This window comes from Scylla paramamosain, chromosome 1, assembly GCF_035594125.1.
Source record: "Scylla paramamosain isolate STU-SP2022 chromosome 1, ASM3559412v1, whole genome shotgun sequence".
Taxonomy (NCBI): Eukaryota; Metazoa; Arthropoda; class Malacostraca; order Decapoda; family Portunidae; genus Scylla; species Scylla paramamosain.
Window position 1 is genome coordinate 38,380,193 of NC_087151.1, and position 18,043 is coordinate 38,398,235.

The following is an 18,043-nucleotide window of genomic DNA, read 5'->3' on the forward strand; positions in this document are numbered from 1 at the left end:
GAGGAAAAAAAAAAAAGCAGCAGAGAACGCAGTACAGTTAAACAAATAAAAGAGGGAGAGGGAGAGCGAGAGGGAGGAAGCAAAATAAATACACACACACACACACACACACACCATTCCCACAAAACCACGTATCTCTAAATTCACCAACTTACAACCTCGTACACAATGACAAGTGGCCTCAGGGAGCGTGGAAATTGCTGCTCTTGGGACGAGGAAAAAAAGAAAACAAAAAATCTACGACCAAAAGCTTCCCTGTGAAAGTAATGCACAGCCCGACCTTGCCCAGCCTTGCGACACCTCGGTAAGAGATGCACAGTAGACGGAAACTACTCCTTTACATAGAGACTGAGTAAAGGCGAGCAAAGGGGCCTTAATAGTATAACAATCGAGGAGAGTGGCGCGTGTGAGGGCCAGAGGGAGGGGGAAGGAGCTGAGGGAGGGAGGAATAAGGTGGGAAGTGGATTGAGAGAGAGAGAGAGAGAGAGAGAGAGAGAGAGAGAGAGAGAGAGAGAGAGAGAGAGAGAGAGAGAGAGAGAGAGAGAGAGAGAGAGAGAGAGAGAGAGAGAGAGAGAGAGAGAGAGAGAGAGAGAGAGAGAGAGAGAGAGAGAGAGAGAGAGAGAGAGAGAGAGAGAGAGAGAGACCAGCTTTAGTTAATGGAGTCGCATTTTCCAAGTCCAGGATGCTGCGGGAGCCTCCATCCCAGCCTTCCACCTTTCGTCCACCTACATCCCTCTTAACTTCCTCCCTACATCATTTGCCTCTCTCCCTTTTCCTCCTCCTCTTCCTCCTCCCTCACGTATATCCCTTCTTCCCCTCTCCAACATTCGCCTTTCTCCCTCCTCCTCCTCCTCCTCCTCCTCCTCCTCCTTCTCCTCCTCCTCCTCCACGTGCTATTCCAACACCCGTCTTCCCTCCCTTTATATGCCTTCTTCCATTCCCCACCACTCCCGCCTTCTTCCCTGTCTCCACCACCTCCTTTTCCTTTTCCTCTTCCTCCTCTTTCTCCATCATCTCCTCCATACCATCTCTCTTACCTCATATACTACCACTCCTTCCCCTTCCTTCTCTCCCCAGTGCCCCATCTCTCACCCTCAACAGCCACAAAGAGGTAGAAAAGGGTGAAAAGAGAAAGGGAAGGCAGCCAGTCACGAGAAGACGAACAGAGAGGGGAGAACATGTTAACGTCATTGTAGAGGAGAAAAAAGGATATGTGGAAAGAAAATGAAAGTGGGGAAAACCTATGGGGATAATAAAGGGTAATTAACAAAGGTGGAGTGGACTTGCGTGAGAGGCGAAGAATGATGGAAGAGTTAGATAAATAAAATAATCGACTTGTTTGGATTCAACACACAATAGGTATAGTTTTTAGTTCACCACACACAACATTAAGCTAGCGACATAATCTCAAAACAGTTTCAGTTTACTGAGGAAGATATTTTATTGAAGATATGATAGTCTATACATTTTTTGAGATCATATTATAACAGTTATGAAAAGTTATGAAAAATATGCATATTATTAAAATTAAAGTTTCTGGGCAATTCGAGTTGCTGTTTAATTTCGAATCACATCCGTAAAGTGCGTTATACTCGTATAAGGCAGCCTTACAACCTCAAAGTGAAAGATAGATCAAATAACTAAGGGCTTTCAGGTGAACACCACATCTGCCTCCCCCAAGGACTTGAAGACAGCCCTTGTGAGCTAATTCTGAATCAATACCAAGAAAGTTTACACCACAAACACGAACAATATTCCCAAACGTTCCAGCGTCTTTTCTCTTGGCTATTTCCAGCAGACTAAGGAAGTGGAAGTTACCAGGATTTCCAGGAGTGTTTTCATGTTTGTTGCGATAGTTGTGACATTCTGCCACGTGTAGGTCTGACGGCTTCCTGCAGCTTCCCTTTTCTTCTTTGCACGATCAACAAGAAAAACACGCATTAGATTCAGACTAATAATCCCTGTGGCCTTTGAAAACAGTGATAATGAGAGAACTAAATGCTAAAGAATACAACCCCTTGTGTTCTTCTTACCACCCTTTGAACACTGGACAAGACAGATTTGTAAGAACTACCACAGCTCAGCGCCTGGTCGCTTAAAAATCAACATGACAAGAGAAGCCAAAAGAACACCAGCTGCGCCTCTCTCAGGTGCAAGTGACAGCTGAAGGAAGGAATGATACAAGCGGGTGTCTGGTGCAGGAAGCAGCAGGCACCTTTCATGTTATGTAAAGTATTCAGCACCGGGTTAAAAGAATCTGTGGAAAGGGAGGGCTACGCTACGGTGTGGCTAAATTGAGGTTATGTGTGGCCGTAAATTTTGGATTTTAGTGACTTGGACTTAACGAAAAATCGGTGAAAATCTTCCAACTTTTCCTGCTGCTTTGGTTTTCTTTATCCTCCTCCTCCTCCTCCTCCTCCTCCTCCTCCTCCTCCTCCTCCTTCTCTCCCTCCTCCCCCTCCTCCTCCTCCTCCTCTTCCTCCTCCTCCTCTTCCTCCTTTTTTTCCACTTCATCCTTCTTCTTTCCGTTTGCCTTTTCTTCTTATATTTCTTCTGGTTTTCCTCTATAATCATATTTCTTATTGTTTCATTCTTTTCCTCCTTCTCTTCCTTAATTTCGTTTCCTCCTCTTCCCTTTACTTTAGAGAGTACAGATTATCATAAACGACCTCTTGAGGGCAAACATATCTGCTGCCGTTTGCTGGCTGGAATTTCGTCAGTAGTTCCGTAGCAAAGATAAAATTAAGTTATCAGGTCTTTCTTCTTTTTTTTTTTTTTTTTGTTGTTGTCCAATTTAATTTTTTACAGTGCTCTAAATGAAAGCAAAGTAAGACTATAGTTGTTAAAGAGTTCAGCTATTGTTAAATCCATAAATACACTCTAAATAATCTCAGTCTCAATAACCTCGGAGCCTGTTAAGAAACACTGAAAAGTAAAAAAAAAAATAATAATAATCGGAGCCTGTTTTCTAATTGCTCATACGGACAAATTTCCAAAATCCACAGAAATGATAACTCGCCTTCCCATGGGTGTCTTTCGAATTGGTAGTTTAAACCATCACTAAAACCATGAAAATATTCTTAGAGACATTCAACAACTTCCCCTAAAACTATCAAATTACCCTTCAAAACCCTAAATATCTTCCACTACAATCATGAAAATATTCCTGAAAACCTCAATAACTTCCGCTAAAAGCTTGAAAACACCTTTGAAAACCCATTATAACTTCCACTAAAACAATTAAAGTATCCTTAAAAACCACAACAACATTCATTAGAACCATGAAAATATTCTTGAAAAAAAAAAAATGCCCACTAAAACCTTGAAAATACCCTTAAAAATTCTTCACATTTACTAATAAAAACCATGAAAGTACTCTTGGAAACCCACATAACCTTCATTAGAACCTTGAAAATTCCCTTGAAAACTGCAATAACTTTCAATGAGACCTTCAAAATAACCTTGAAAACCCCTAATAGCTTCCACTGTAGGCTGTTTGAAAAAGTACAATAAGACGCTGGAATGTTTGGGTATACTAAAATATCAGACGAGCAGATGGTGACAGCGGGCCGAGGGGAAGATGAGTGGACGGGAGGGGGCGGGAAGAGCATCCGTCTGATGATAGGTGACTCCGAACGCCATCATCAGGGCCTCGAGAACTAAGCCCTTAATGGACTCGACCCATTTCCGTAATCCTGCACTAATAATATCGAATCAGCCAAGCTTCTTTACCCATAAATGACGGAGAGAGAGAGAGAGAGAGAGAGAGGAGAGAGAGTGAGAGAGAGAGAGAGAGAGAGAGAGAGAGAGAGAGAGAGAGAGAGAGAGAGAGAGAGAGAGAGGTGGTTCGCGTTTCTATGGCGTATCTCTCAGCAGACGTGTACTCAAGCTCGCCTCGTCTCGGCAACTTAATGCATGGCTAGGAATTGTAACTGCAGATCAACGTATTACCGATTTCTGATATGGCTGCAAATCATACCAGTCCTGAGAGAGAGAGAGAGAGAGAGAGAGAGAGAGAGAGAGAGAGAGAGAGAGAGAGAGAGAGAGAGAGAGAGAGAGAGAGAGAGAGAGAGATGAGAGAGAGAGAGAGAGAGAGAGAGAGAGAGAGAGAGAGAGAGAGAGAGAGAGAGAGTCGTCCCACAAAATGAAGAAAAATCGAAACTATCACCTCCCAATTTCTCTGGTAATCCGTCCAGTAGAAAATGCAATTAATAGCCTCAGCGGGAGAGCTCGGTTGATCTATTTAGGGAATTAAGCGACGGGATAATTACCTGCCGGTGTGCTATTGACAAGTCAGTCAGGGCTACCTCACCTGCCGCCCCGCCACCCGCCACTCCCTCAACGCCCCAACGCCTTCAAAGCCTCATTTTTTTTTTTTTAGTTTCTTTTAGTCTTTCGTTTGAGTCTTATTTAATTTTCTATATGTTTTACTTCACTTCAAGCGCTCATCTGTCTGTTTTCACTGCTCTCTTAAACTTTTTTTTTCTTTTTATTTTATTTTCATCGTTTCCTTCAGTCTAACTCCTCTCTTTCCCCGCCTCCTTAACCTTGCAGCATTTTTTGTCATTTTTTTTTTCTTTCTTATTTCACTCATTTTTTGCTATACTTTTCCATCAATCGCCCACCTGTCCGCCTCTCGTCGTTCACTTAACTCTTCACCTCGACGCTTGTATTATTTACTTTTCTTTTATATTTTCCTTTCATCTTTCTCTTCAGTCTTGCTTCTTTCATCCTCCGCCTTGCTTTTCTGTCAAGGGCTCGACTGTCCTGTTTCTACCGCTGCCTTAATCTTTAACACTTCAGTTCTTCCTTTTCTTTCAGTTTCTTTTCATCTTTCCTTTCAATCTTATTTCTCTCATTCTCTCCGTTATCTTCCCGTCAAGCGGCCACCTGACTGCACCCACCGCCTCCTTAAACCTGCAACACCTCAACGATTTTATTATTTACTTTTCTTTCATATTTTCCTTTCATCTTTCCCTTCAATCTTGCTTCTCCCATTCTCTCCCTCAGCTTCCCGTCAACCCGGCTCAAGTATCCTCGTCATCGCGCTTATCACTGCCGTGTTCTTATCGCCGCCTCGCAGCCCCGAGTGTGGCTCCACTCAGTGCTCCATTAGGAAGATTTAGTCCACCTTCCGCGCCGCCCTCGCGTGCACTCCAGGGCTGTGTACCGTCCTCATTGTGTGGGTCATGGTGCGTAATTTCCGTCCTCGTGGCCCGCAAGGCACCTACAATCTGACTCCCCCTTCAGGTTACTTCCCTTCCTCCTCCTCCTCTTCCTACCAAGCCAGCCGGTGTGCCAGCTCGCGGCCCTGCCATCTTCCGGCTCCGTTAAGACCGCTTAGCCGCCCCGGGCAGGTCGTGCTGGCCGCCATTATGCTAGAATTACACACTGCACTGTCTCGCCCCTCTGCCCCTCCATCCCCTCCCTTCTACCTTCCTTCTCCCCCTCCTTCTGTCCCTGATCACCTCTAGGCACTTCACCCCTGGTCCCTCGCCTCTCCAGCCCCTCCTTGAACCCCCCAGCTCTCCCTCTTACCTCCACTTCTCCCTGGTAACCGCCAACGCTCTCCAAACCTTGCACTCTCCGTCCTTTCCTCTCTGCGGGACCACACGCTTCTCTCTCTTCGTCTTCCTCGTCGTGCATTTACCTTTTTCCAGCATTCTCAACCTTTGTTAGACCTCAGCATTCCTCCTCCTGCTGTCCTCGACCCTCTTTCCCCAGTTAATTAGGCACCGAGCTAACCCTTTCCAAGCCAGTGCTCTCTGTTCTTTCTTTTCTAGGGATACACACATACGCACACTTCTCCTTTGCTTACCACACGCTACACTCCTTATCATCCTCTTCCTCCTCCGCCTCACTCCATGCAAAACCTTCCCGACACCAGATGCGCTTCCCACGACATGAAACCTTCACTTGTCCCCCTCCAGGATACAAAAACTGTCCTTCCTCCACCCTTGCCTCAGAACCCGACACTCCTTCGCCATCGTCCTACATGAAAACCTCGTCCACGCGGCAAAAAATATTGTTTCCAAAAACTGTTTTATTGGTATTTGCGTTTTAGAAAGACATATAACCCCTTTCACAGCGATATGTAACAACTGACAGCACTGAATGCAATGTATGAAATTTTTATAAGCATTCACAAGAAGGAAAGAGATGAAAATTAACAGATTTTCAATTTCTAGCCAGTATCAGGTTTAGAAGTGGCTGTAGAACGAGAATAAATGTCCCAGAGTGATTAGTGATTAAGGAAAGATGTACCGAGTAGCAGTGAAAGGTTTAAAGGATAACAATACACTTTACGTCACACTAAACATACGTGCATTTAGTCACGTAATGAATTCTGTCAGTAAAAGAGTGTGTAGGTGTAGAAAAATGTTATATAGTCTTCTTAAATTTATAAACGCAGTGGTATGTAGAGTGACAGGAAGAGAGGAAGATACACTTTTATAGGCACACACATAGATAAACACAGATACACAGGCGAGTGAATAAAACATATACACAAACAGACGAAGATAAACAAACAAGTCAGATTCAGAGAACTGACTCACAGGGACAAAACTCTGAATGGGGGAACAAGCAGCTTTTTTTTTAATTTTTTTTATTTTATTTTATTTATTATTTTAAGCCAGTCTTGTATGATAATATATGCAGCAGCAGTTCCGATAGCTTGAGTGCACATGGTGATGGTAACGTAAGAAAAGATAAATAAATAAACAGATAGACAGACACACAGGCATACATATACAGACAAGCGAAAATGCAGGAAAGTGCATATACAGAGAAAGGTAAATAAAAAAAAAAAAAAAAAAAAAAAGGGAAATGAAGAGTGTCAAACACAGAGAAGTTTCAGGAAGAAATAGACAAAGAGAGAGAGAGAGAGAGAGAGAGAGAGAGAGAGAGAGAGAGAGAGAGGAGAGAGAGAGAGAGAGAGAGAGAGAGAGAGAGAGAGAGAGAGAGAGAGAGAGAGAGAGAGAGAGAGAGAGAGAGAGAGAGAGAGAGAGAGAGAGAGAGAGAGAGACGCACGCACAAAGACTAAACGAAACAGGCAAAATGACAAAGCAGCATTAAGAGAAGAACCAAAGTACGTTGACATGCATATTACTAGAAGTGTTATGAGCCTTGCTGCTGGCGATCACTAGAAAGGACCACCACCACCACCACCACCACCACCATCACCACCACCACCACCGGCCCCCATTCGAGCACGCCCCTTTGAACCCCGCGCAGTTTCGTCCTGGCACAGTTTAAGGAGTTTGTAATTAAAGGCAAAGGATAATTTTTAGTCAGAGTTGTAATTGAAATTGACAAGTTGAAATTAGAGATGGAAATTACGTAGGGATGTGAATGCACGCGGTCACTCTTCTTCATACACACTGGTTGAAAGAATAGGATGGTACATTTTGTGGCATCACGTTACCATTACACTGACAAGGAAGGGTCAGTCACTCGTAACCATGGAGTTAGTTTTTTTTTTTTTTCTTTTACTCAGTCAGTGAATCTTCAATCCTTATTATTCACAAACTATTAAATTTTTTTTTTTTTCACTACTTGGTCAAATGTTCTAAATCCGTTTTCTTTACTTTACCATCAAATTTCAAACAGTTGCTCTTTTTCTTTTTTTCCTACTGAGTCGATTAATTCTGAGTCAGTATTCTTTACATTAGCATTAAGTTGAATAGTTGCTCTTTTCTTTCTTTTTTTTCTGTTCAGTCACTCAATCCCATATCATTGTTGTTTTATGTAATCATCAAATAATAAATAGTCATTTTGTTTCTTTTTACTCAATTAATGAATCCTAAACAGAACTTAGAGTTAAACGGTCATTAATTTCCCACACTAAAATATTAATGCTACTGAAAACTTTAGAGATTAATTATATTATCCTTTACGTCCCTCCTTCCCACACTGCGGAACGCGCTGCCGTTGCTGCTGCTGCTGCTGTTGGATCCAAACTTCTCGCCCTCCTCGTGTGACGTGGACACTAAAAAACCGCGACATCAATTTGGCCGCGATGTCAAGATACACTTTTTCTTTTGTAAACCTCCAACTCCCAACTCTCTCTCTCTCTCCTCTCTCTCTCTCTCTCTCTCTCTCTCTCTCTCTCTCTCTCTCTCTCTCTCTCTCTCTCTCACGCACACACGCGCACAAGCACAGTTTTTTCTCTTGCAAACCTGCAGTTCTGTTGCATGTGCAGTGAAGTCAGGAAGGGTGCTGCAGAACCATTTATTTAAAGTGTTTCAACTTGCAGTGTCACAGTATGCTCGGCATAAAATCGATTGTTCCCTACAAACCAGCAAAACAACACGCATTGATAACATACACGGCTACAGAAGATAAAACACACAATGCACTACAAGACATGAAAATATTTGTGTTATAAATAACAGTAAAGTACTTACACGTTACCTCCCATAATCTTTCACTGGACGCTAATCAGCTCTATCGAGAATCACCTCCTATTCGGCACACAGCCTGCGTTTGCTCGGCGCCAAGTACAGACCCAGAGAAGACCTGATACCCGTCAGCTGCCTCCACTGTTAAGTCCGCTGCCTTCCACCCATCCACGTCACACCACCAAAGTTCCATCTTACACCAGTCGAAATCCACAACTTATTTTCCCAAATAAAACAAATCACTCATAGTATACAATTCCTATAATTATTAATACATATTGAAAATATTATGCAAAAAATATCACAGTGAAGAAAAGCAAAGCCTTCAAACATAATTACCCAATCAATCTTTTCTCGTCACAGACGATGTACTCCAAAACAAACTCCGAAGCACAAAATTTTGAAATATAATTGCCACTTCAATATTTATCTTCGCAGACAATACAAACTCCAATCCTCCTCTCTCTCTCTCTCTCTCTCTCTCTCTCTCTCTCTCTCTCTCTCTCTCTCTCTCTCTCTCTCTCTCTCTCTCTCTCTCTCTCTCTCTTTCTCTCTCTCTCTCTCTCTCTCTCTCTCTCTCTCTCTTTCACACACACACACACATACACACACACACACACACACACCACCTCCATCTGAGCAAATAAGCGCAAGACTAAGCAAAAGAGAGAGACAGACCCTCGCGAGACGAGTCAGCACAGAAACAGGATTAGATCTAAACCGCCGCCCAATCCTCCTTGGTACACAAGGCCGAGTGTAAGCGTCTCGCCTCCTTCCCGCACCACTTCCGAGCCCTAGAGAGCTCTTCCTCCCAGCGGCGGAAAGCTTTCTGGCAGCACTTTACCGCAAACTCGCTACAAAGAGGTTTTGGCTGCCTCCTCCATGAGCTGCAACCACTCCTTCCTCTTGTCTAATTTCAGATGTGACCATCTTTAGAGATATGGTCTGTTGATGTTTGTTGTTCTTTGTGCCGTTTTTGTGTCTGCCATTTAATTTTATGACATCTCGTGGTTCAAAGTTATGTATTTTGATAATTTAAGAACATAAGAAAATAAGAAAATAAGGGAAGCTCCAAGAAACCATCAGGCCTACACGTGGCAGTCCCTGTATGAAACATACCTACCTATTTCCACTTATCATCCCCATCCATAAATTTGTTTAATTTTTTTAAGTTCCTTAATTACTCAGCACTAACAACTTGATTACTGAGTTCATTCTATTCATCTACCACTCTGTTTGAGAACCGATTCCTTCCTATCTTTCTTGAACGTAAATTTTTCAAGCTTGAACCCATTTATTCTTGTTCTATCATGATTACTGATCCTGAGTTTTTTGTTAACCCCTATACCACTTGAAGACTTCTATCAGGTTCCCTCTTAACCTACGTCTCTCTAAGGAATGTAAATTTAATACCTTCAGTCTCGTTTCATAAGGAATACCCCTCATCTCCTGTATCCTTTTAGTCATTCTCTTTTGTACTGATTCTAATAGATTTCCTGCAATATGGGGACCAAAACTGAACAGCGTAGTCTAGATGAGGTCTGACCAGCGCCAGATATAACTTTAATATTACTTTGGGACTTCTGCTTTTAACACTCATAATAATTGATCCTAATACCCTATTTGTCCTATTTCTGATCTCTATGCATTGTTTTCTTAGACGGAGATCAGAACTAACTATAAAATCCTAAATCTTTTTCGTTCCCTGAACTTACCAGAGTTTCATTGTTTTATTGTGTACTTACTGTGTGGGTTTCTTCTACCTACGTTAGGTACTTTGCATTTGTTAACACCAAACTGCATTTGCCATCTGTCTGTCCATTTGTTCATCCTATCCATGTGTGCCTGCAAGGCGATGGCATTCGAATCTGACCTAATTGATCTACCTATCTTTTTGTCATACGCAAATTTACTATTACTATTAATCTAATAAAAGTTTGGAAATTCAGTGCCGTGAAATCTTCCGCGATCTTACACAGGATGTTTGTCTGATGAACACAGTGAGCAACTTCTTGTATTTAATTTTCTTCTGCAACCTGAACTAGTTATGTTGTAGATTCTGACCAAGAAATATTGATACAGATTAACAAAGTGCTTCTTTTTACATCAAATTTCAGTCAAAAACAAAATAATTAATTCCCACTGAAGCTTATAAAAACGCTAATTTAAAGAATAGAAATCAGTAAATCGGTTTTGACAAACTCAATACGAAAAACAAAAGTTAAGTTTCATGTGAACCTTCTGCATTGATAGGTTTTATGAAGACAATATAAAAAAAATGCAATGAATCTCAGTTATTTTAAATAAGAGTGTACCAGCAGGATAGTGAAGGCAGACAGAAATCCAGTGGTGCCTTGGTGTTTACCTTGGTCTGATGGGTAAAGGCGTCTTACTTGCATTTCCCAGAGTGTTTCCCCGGTGGTTCCATCCCCGGAGAAAGTTCCTTATGGCCAATTTATCCTGCCTTCAGATAAAACTCCCAGCGTTTCCATAATGCACTCAGACAAGGAATCAGAAAAATAAATCCAGTATCTATTCAGACAACCGAAATTAGTCTTTCAGATCTCTTTCTTCCTTATGCCTTAGTCAGCCTTCTCACTGTGACGCCTCTCGTGACCAGTTGACCCCGCCTTCATATAAAATTTTCAGTGTTTTAATGAAGCACGAAGGCTGGGAATTACAGAAGTATCTCTAGTATATATTCAGGGAGTTCAAGTCTCGTAGGAAATATCTTTCTTCCTTACGCCTTAGTCAGCCTTTCATGACCAGTTCACGCCGCCTTCGTATAAATTTTTTAGTGTTTTTATGATGCACTAGGACAAGCAATCAGAAAACTAACACACACAAACCAAAATAATTCTTGCAACGGATCTCTTTCTCTCTTACATCTTAGTCAGCCTTCTCAATGTGACGCCTCAGATTGGAGGAGGCAAAGTCCACCAGACCAGATCCGCGCGAGACATCGCCCGGAAAACAAGACGTATATCATTCTCTTTCCCTCAGATTTCTCTCAGACTCGGCGAACACAAAGCCATTGAAGACGATAGACTCAAGTAATAGAGTTGTAAATCTTGAGAAAACAAACAGGAATAGCTGATACAGTTCTCATGCATTTTTTGTTTAGGAGGTAAAGAAAAATAAAAGAAAATACATTGTACATGGAAGACTTTTCCTTGTTCAACTTTCTTGGAAGGAGCATTTTTTTTTTTTTTTACGTATCTTTTTACCCATGATACAACATGCCAAATACTAAAGGCAAGCAAACAGGTAAATAAATAAGTACATAAATAAATACAAGACAACAGATTAAAAAGTCTCTACGAGTATGTAAATTTTGAGAAAATGGAAACAGCGAATGGTTCAGGATTTTCTTATTTATTTATTTATTTATTTATCTTATCATTATTTTTTATATAAAATAGCAGAAAAAATATATGATGCAGTTAACCCAAATCATGAAAAATGTAGTTTCTTCCTCCTCGCCCTCCTTGTCCTCCTCCTCCTGTCTCCTCCTCCTCCCTCCCTCTTCATTCTAACGCGTGGACATGACAGGAGCCGCAGTGGTCTCCTGACGCAGCGGGAGGTCTGAGAGGTGGGACATGGAAAGGAACGACGGTTTTTAACTGCCCCCTTTCTTCCCCTCCTGCTTTTCCCCAACACAGAGCAACAGAGGGCGAGGAACACGCAAGAACACAACCACTTCCTCAATCGCTTCGTTAATATTTCTCCTTTATGCCACGTGTGCGACTGCCTTCCTCTCTCTCTCTCTCTCTCTCTCTCTCTCTCTCTCTCTCTCTCTCTCTCTCTCTCTCTCTCTCTCTGACTGGTCGCCACAGGAAAAAATTCATCTTCTCTCCTCATTTCTGTACAAATACAAGAAAAAAAAATCAGCTAAAATGAAAATCACTTTAAAGATTCGTTCGTCGCGTGCAACTCGGCATTGTAAATCCTAAAAAAAGTAGTAATGATTAGTTTTGAATTTCCTATATATCTGTAATATCTGTATTCCTGAATATCTGTAAGGCAGACAGTAGCTTACGTCCTTCACTATATAATATATATATATATATATATATATATATATATATATATATATATATATATATATATATATATATATATATATATATATATATATATATATATATATATATATGATATTTTATTTTTTATTTTTTTTCCCAGGAATAGCGAGTTGTGCACCAGCCAGATATTCCCTTGTCTGTGTATCATAATTCGGTATCTTACCTCAAAGAATGGCGATCAGTAGTATAATCAAACCATTCTGTTATCTATTCATTTTCTGTTTTTTTTTCCGCATCTTATCTCTTATTCCTTCTATTCTTTACCATTTGCTTTGTTCTCACGATCACCATTTAATTCTACAAACAATAGATGGCAACTCGCGATCCAGTCCAGTCTAGTCCAGTTCTGTAGTGGCCGAGAGATTTTTTTTTTTTTTTTTTTTTTTTTGACGACTCCATCATGTAGCTGTAAATTTCTTGTTTGATCTTACTTCTTTTAGTCTAATGTAGTTTCCTTAATCTTCTACTCCAAATTGTAGTGCATCCAATTATCTACAGCAAACATACACACACTTTTCTTTCACTCACCAAATACATTTCTTATCTTGGCCGCACACTTTGTCCTCTCTGGACTCCCACTGATGACTCCTTTCCTCCTCTGTCCTCGTCATTTGCGCGACCCGGACCCCACCAGAGAAAATTCAATTATTTCACACGACGGTCACCAGACGCTGAGCTTCTGACGTTCCCTCGCGTCCGAATGGATCAGAGAGAGAGAGAGAGAGAGAGAGAGAGAGAGAGAGAGAGAGAGAGAGAGAGAGAGAGAGAGAGAGAGAGAGAGAAACATTCTGAGACAAACACACAGTAACAGACAGACAAACATAGACAAACAGACAGACAGCCAGACAGACATCCAGAGACAAACAAACGGAAAAAAAAGACTGGCTGACAGACAGACAGACAAAGTGGCTTCCTCATGTGAAATCTGAGATAGTACAGAATTTAATCGTATTTATCTCGTAGCATGCAAATCCTATTAATTTGGCTAAAAAGGAAGGTTGAAGGAGAGAGAGAGAGAGAGAGAGAGAGAGAGAGAGAGAGAGAGAGAGAGAGAGAGAGAGAGAGAGAGAGAGAGAGAGAGAGAGAGTGCGCAATACACTGTTCATTACTCTCAGGTCTCACAGTCGATCCTCTTGAAACAATCTTCCGCAAAATTTCTCGCTCTCTCTCTCTCTCTCTCTCTCTCTCTCTCTCTCTCTCTCTCTCTCTCTCTCTCTCTCTCTCTCTCTCTCCCCTGCAACTTTTATCCACACACAATCTCGCATCCACCAAAAGACGAATATAGTACTATATTTTCATGCGAATTCTGCTTCATTAATATCCGGAGCCTTGGGCGTATGTGAGGTGACTACAGAACATTTCTTAATCCTCGGCGTATGTGAGGTGACTACAGAACATTTCTTAATCATCAAAGAAAAATCGGAGTAAATAAGTCTTTGAAAGTTACGAGTGCGTACCTATTTAATTCATTAATTTCTTCTATAATATTTTTACCTTTCCTTTTCCTCCATTATAATGTCTTCCTTTTTCTAAGCTTACGAACCTGGTGCTTTTTACTTCAGAGATCTTTCTAGTTACACGTATTTATTTCCTTCTCTGTCCGATTTCATGATGTCTGAGTTCAATGTTATTACGTGTTTCATGTCATCTGTAATGGTTTTCAAGGTCAGTACTGCTTCCTCTTCTTGTGTTTTCAGTTAAGGAAGAATTACATTACAATATTTTAAATTTTTTTTATGCTGGTAATACCAGCATAAAAAAAAACAGCATTTTTTATGGTCTTGGTAAGTATTTTCATAATTTTTATTTTCTTTTCGCCCTCCAGCAAATTAATGATTTTCAAAAGAACCAATATATATCCTTATTTCTTTTATTTAGAGATGCTTTGGTTTCTGGCTGTCTGTCCGTCTATCTCTCTCTCTCTCTCTCTCTCTCTCTCTCTCTCTCTCTCTCTCTCTCTCTCTCTCTCTCTCTCTCTCTCTCTCAACGAAGTAATTTTCCACTCCCACGGCACACCTTTCATCCTCCCTCTCACTCTCTCCAGCTCTCCTGTCTCACCCTCCGTCCCTTACTTCAGCTCGCCAACCATCCATCTTGCTGCCGGCCATCGCCGGGGAGCGTGTCCGCGCGGTTAATGGAGCAACGATTCATGTCCATTTCGTCACCAGCACACCTTGAAGCGACCACAGAATTACAACACAAACACTGCTGCAGCCAGCCACCTTACTTTATTTTTCCCTCTTCCGCCCAGCAGCTGTGTTTATAATTGACCTTTACGTGTCGTCGGCTGAATTTGTCTCATGGTTGATGGAAGGAGCGAATTCCATCGGGCGCTCCATCAAAAGCCGGCCCAGTGGACAGGAAACGAGCGTCACGTGTGGAAGTTTGCCTCTGTAACTTGTTGATAGGCTGGTGATGCGCCCCACCAGCTGGAGCGGCACGGAGACTGGCTGCCAAGTCATCCCTGGCGCAAGCACGGCAGTTCCAGAAGATATCCGGGCAAGATGTTGAAGATAAATAAATACGTACTGGAGGTACACATGATTATATAATGGCAGGAAAATTAATAGAGAGAATAAATAAAGATATAAGTAGATAAATAGGCTGACTGAATCAATGATGGAGTAAGGGGGACAAGCTCAATCAAATGCCGTTCCCAAAAAGAAAATAACATATATATATATATATAGAGAGAGAGAGAGAGAGAGAGAGAGAGAGAGAGAGAGAGAGAGAGAGAGAGAGAGAGAGAGAGAGAGAGAGAGAGAGAGAGAGAGAGAGAGAGAGAGAGAGAGAGAGAGAGAGAGAGAAATTTAGTTTTTGAGGTGTTTGGATATCCCTCTTTAAGAACGGTCTTAGTGGTAGGCAGGAAGAAATACTGAATGAAGAAGAGAATTGTTATGCCACATGTTGTGTGTTCACGTTGGAAAATCTTGCAGTACTGCACCCACAAAGAGAAAAAAACAGTATTTCTTTCGCTTTCCCAGTTGCTACCAAGGGGAGGAGTATTAGCTATACTTAGGCGACCCAGCTGAGCACCTCTGCGTTCTTTTCCCTCCCTTACATTTTTTTCTCCAAAGCGGTCAGAACCACACAGGGATAAATAGATAAGGGAATAAGCTGACAGAAAATTCACCACTTATTTTTAAGACACGAACTTCACTGTCCAGGTTCATATAAAGTGGACTAAATAACAACGTACGTGAATGTAATCTAGTTTGACCTTTATTTTGTAGTTTTGTAAGATCTTGTCTCTACTAATATCAGCCATCAAGGTAATGTAGAATGTACATTAAAGGGGCTGAAAGACTTAACTGTGATTACTTCATTGAGTGACTGAATGATCTGCTAAAGAACATAGGAACCTCAGAAAATAACGGAAGCTGAACGAAGCCATCAGGCCAATACGTGGCAGTCAGTCACTATATGACCTAATTCCACCTGTGATTACCAATCACACATTTGTCTAATCTTCTTTTAAAGCTTCCTATTGATTCACCAGTAACAATCTGATTACCGATTACCGGTTCATCTGCTACTCTATTTGAGAGCCAATCCTTCCATATCTCTTATTCAAATCTAACTTTTTTCAAGATCGAATCCATTATTTCTTGTTCTATACTGATTACTGATCCCGTGAAACTTGCTTAAGTCACTCTTGTTATATCCCCTATACCACTTAAAGACCTCTATCAGGTCTCTTCTTAACCTACGCCTCTCTAAGGAATGAAAATTTAAAAGCTTCAGTCTCCTTTCGTAAGGAATACCGCTCATCCCTTGTATCCTTTTAGTTATTTTCTTTTGTCTTGATTCTAATAGACTTATATTCTTCTTGTAAGAAGAGCAATCTTTTAACGATTCAAGAAAATATTGGGAAAACGTTTAAATTAACGGATACAAACTTGTCTTACTACAAATGAGTCTATTCAGATCATCAAACCCAGTTCATTCATCAATCAGCAACGTTAACCCATTCACTACCATTTGACACTTTGTCCCATAATCACAAACCATTCTGAACCATCTCTTTTCGTTCAGACACAACTAGAAAATCTAACACACCAATTTTAGCCATTTCACTGTTACTCGACACCTTGCTCCTTAATTATAAACCCTTCTAAACAGTTTCTGTTCTTCATTCAATAGCTAGTTTTAAATCCTATACTGGCTAGCCATTGGAAATTCTATTTTTAATCCCTTTTCTCCTTCTTGTAGATGCTCGTACATACTAAGTGAAGATGAATGGACTTCGTAATGAGGTTGTTAGCGCCGAGTCATTAGAAAGCTTTAAAAGAAATTTAAACAAATTTATGGATGAGATGTTTGGTGATTGGCGGAAATAGGTGGATATGTTTCGTAGGCTTGATAGATTCTTGCAGCTTGTCTTATTTTCTTATGTTCTTATGTTCTTAAGTGATTTCAGCGATGTGAATTCTTGGATATCGTAGTGAAAAAGTTAACGCCAAAGATACTTGGAAAGGCCGATGTGGGGCTAATCAACAGTATCGGCATGAACGTCAGGAACAACACGACCATTATACAGTAAGTGAGGCGGAAAATAAAGAAGAGGCGCGTTTCATTGTCACAAATTTCCAGCGGCGAGCAACAACTGGATGGTGCTGGACTGAAAATGCTTACTTTGTATCGAAAATGCGTGGGGGCAGCACCACCAGCAGCAGCACTACCACCTGACCTGAATATTGCTGCTTGAACAAGTGGCACACGTTAATGGATTAAAGTTATAAACCCTTCCCTGGGGAGGATAACGTGCCTGTGGGGAATGCTGTAATTTTCCAACAAAATGCATAACACACTACTGAAAACGGATACTGCCAGTGTGTGTGTGTGTGTGTGTGTGTGTGTGTGTGTGTGTGTGTGTGTGTGTGTGTGTGTGTGTGTGTGTGTGTGTGTGTGTGTGTGTGTGTGTGTGTGTGTGTGTATACTTTCCATTCTCATTATTGATTTTAAACACAAGTAGTTAAGTATTTTGTAAATTATTATTCTGCGTCAATAATGCTATTTCAGTACCAGAATAACGGCGAAAGTTAGTGATTTGATATTCCAGCACAGTGTAACAAATGTATACATGAAGAATATTCACTTCAGTACAATACCTTGACATTCTGTTCAATCCTGTCACATCCACCGATCTTACCTGAATGCAGCGTTTCACTCCTCTCTTCTCATTCCTTTCACTCACCATCCACCTTTCCTTTAAACCTTCCTTCGTACCTCCTATCTCTCCACGTCCTCAGTCTCTCGTCCTCCCAAAGCCACACCCTGGAGACCGCCCCCTTCATCACACACCTCCTCATGCTGATTGTCACTCGTAAATCGTGCACCTCTTACTCTCCTCGACCTCCAGGCCTTCCCTTCCCCGTCCCGCCTGCATCCCCTCAAGACTCGACCCCACTCACTCCCTCACCCCATCGCCCCTCCTACCCTGCTCATTGGTTCTCAGCGCCACCTCTCCCTCTCCTCCCGTGATTGGTCCCCCGTTGTCTTCTTTTCCCCTCGCTTGATTGGCGGACAAATCGAGTCACGGAGCTGCTGATGAGA

General features: G+C 41.5%; 1 protein-coding gene across 10 annotated transcripts in view; it reads right to left on the reverse strand.

The window, feature by feature from the left end:
- LOC135105136 (uncharacterized) overlaps positions 1–18,043 on the reverse strand; it is a 405,375-nt gene that overhangs the window by 261,152 nt on the left and 126,180 nt on the right. For 2 of the 10 annotated variants that reach the window (XR_010270737.1, XR_010270731.1), the window contains one exon: positions 13,791–14,951. The exons of 4 other annotated variants lie outside the window; for them this stretch is intronic. The gene's annotated coding sequence lies outside the window, so the exon portion shown is untranslated. Of the gene's footprint in view, positions 1–11,733; positions 11,988–13,789; positions 14,952–18,043 lie in introns of those variants that run through there. 4 more of the 10 variants (XR_010270733.1, XR_010270727.1, XR_010270732.1 and 1 more) reach the window with 4 other exon arrangements.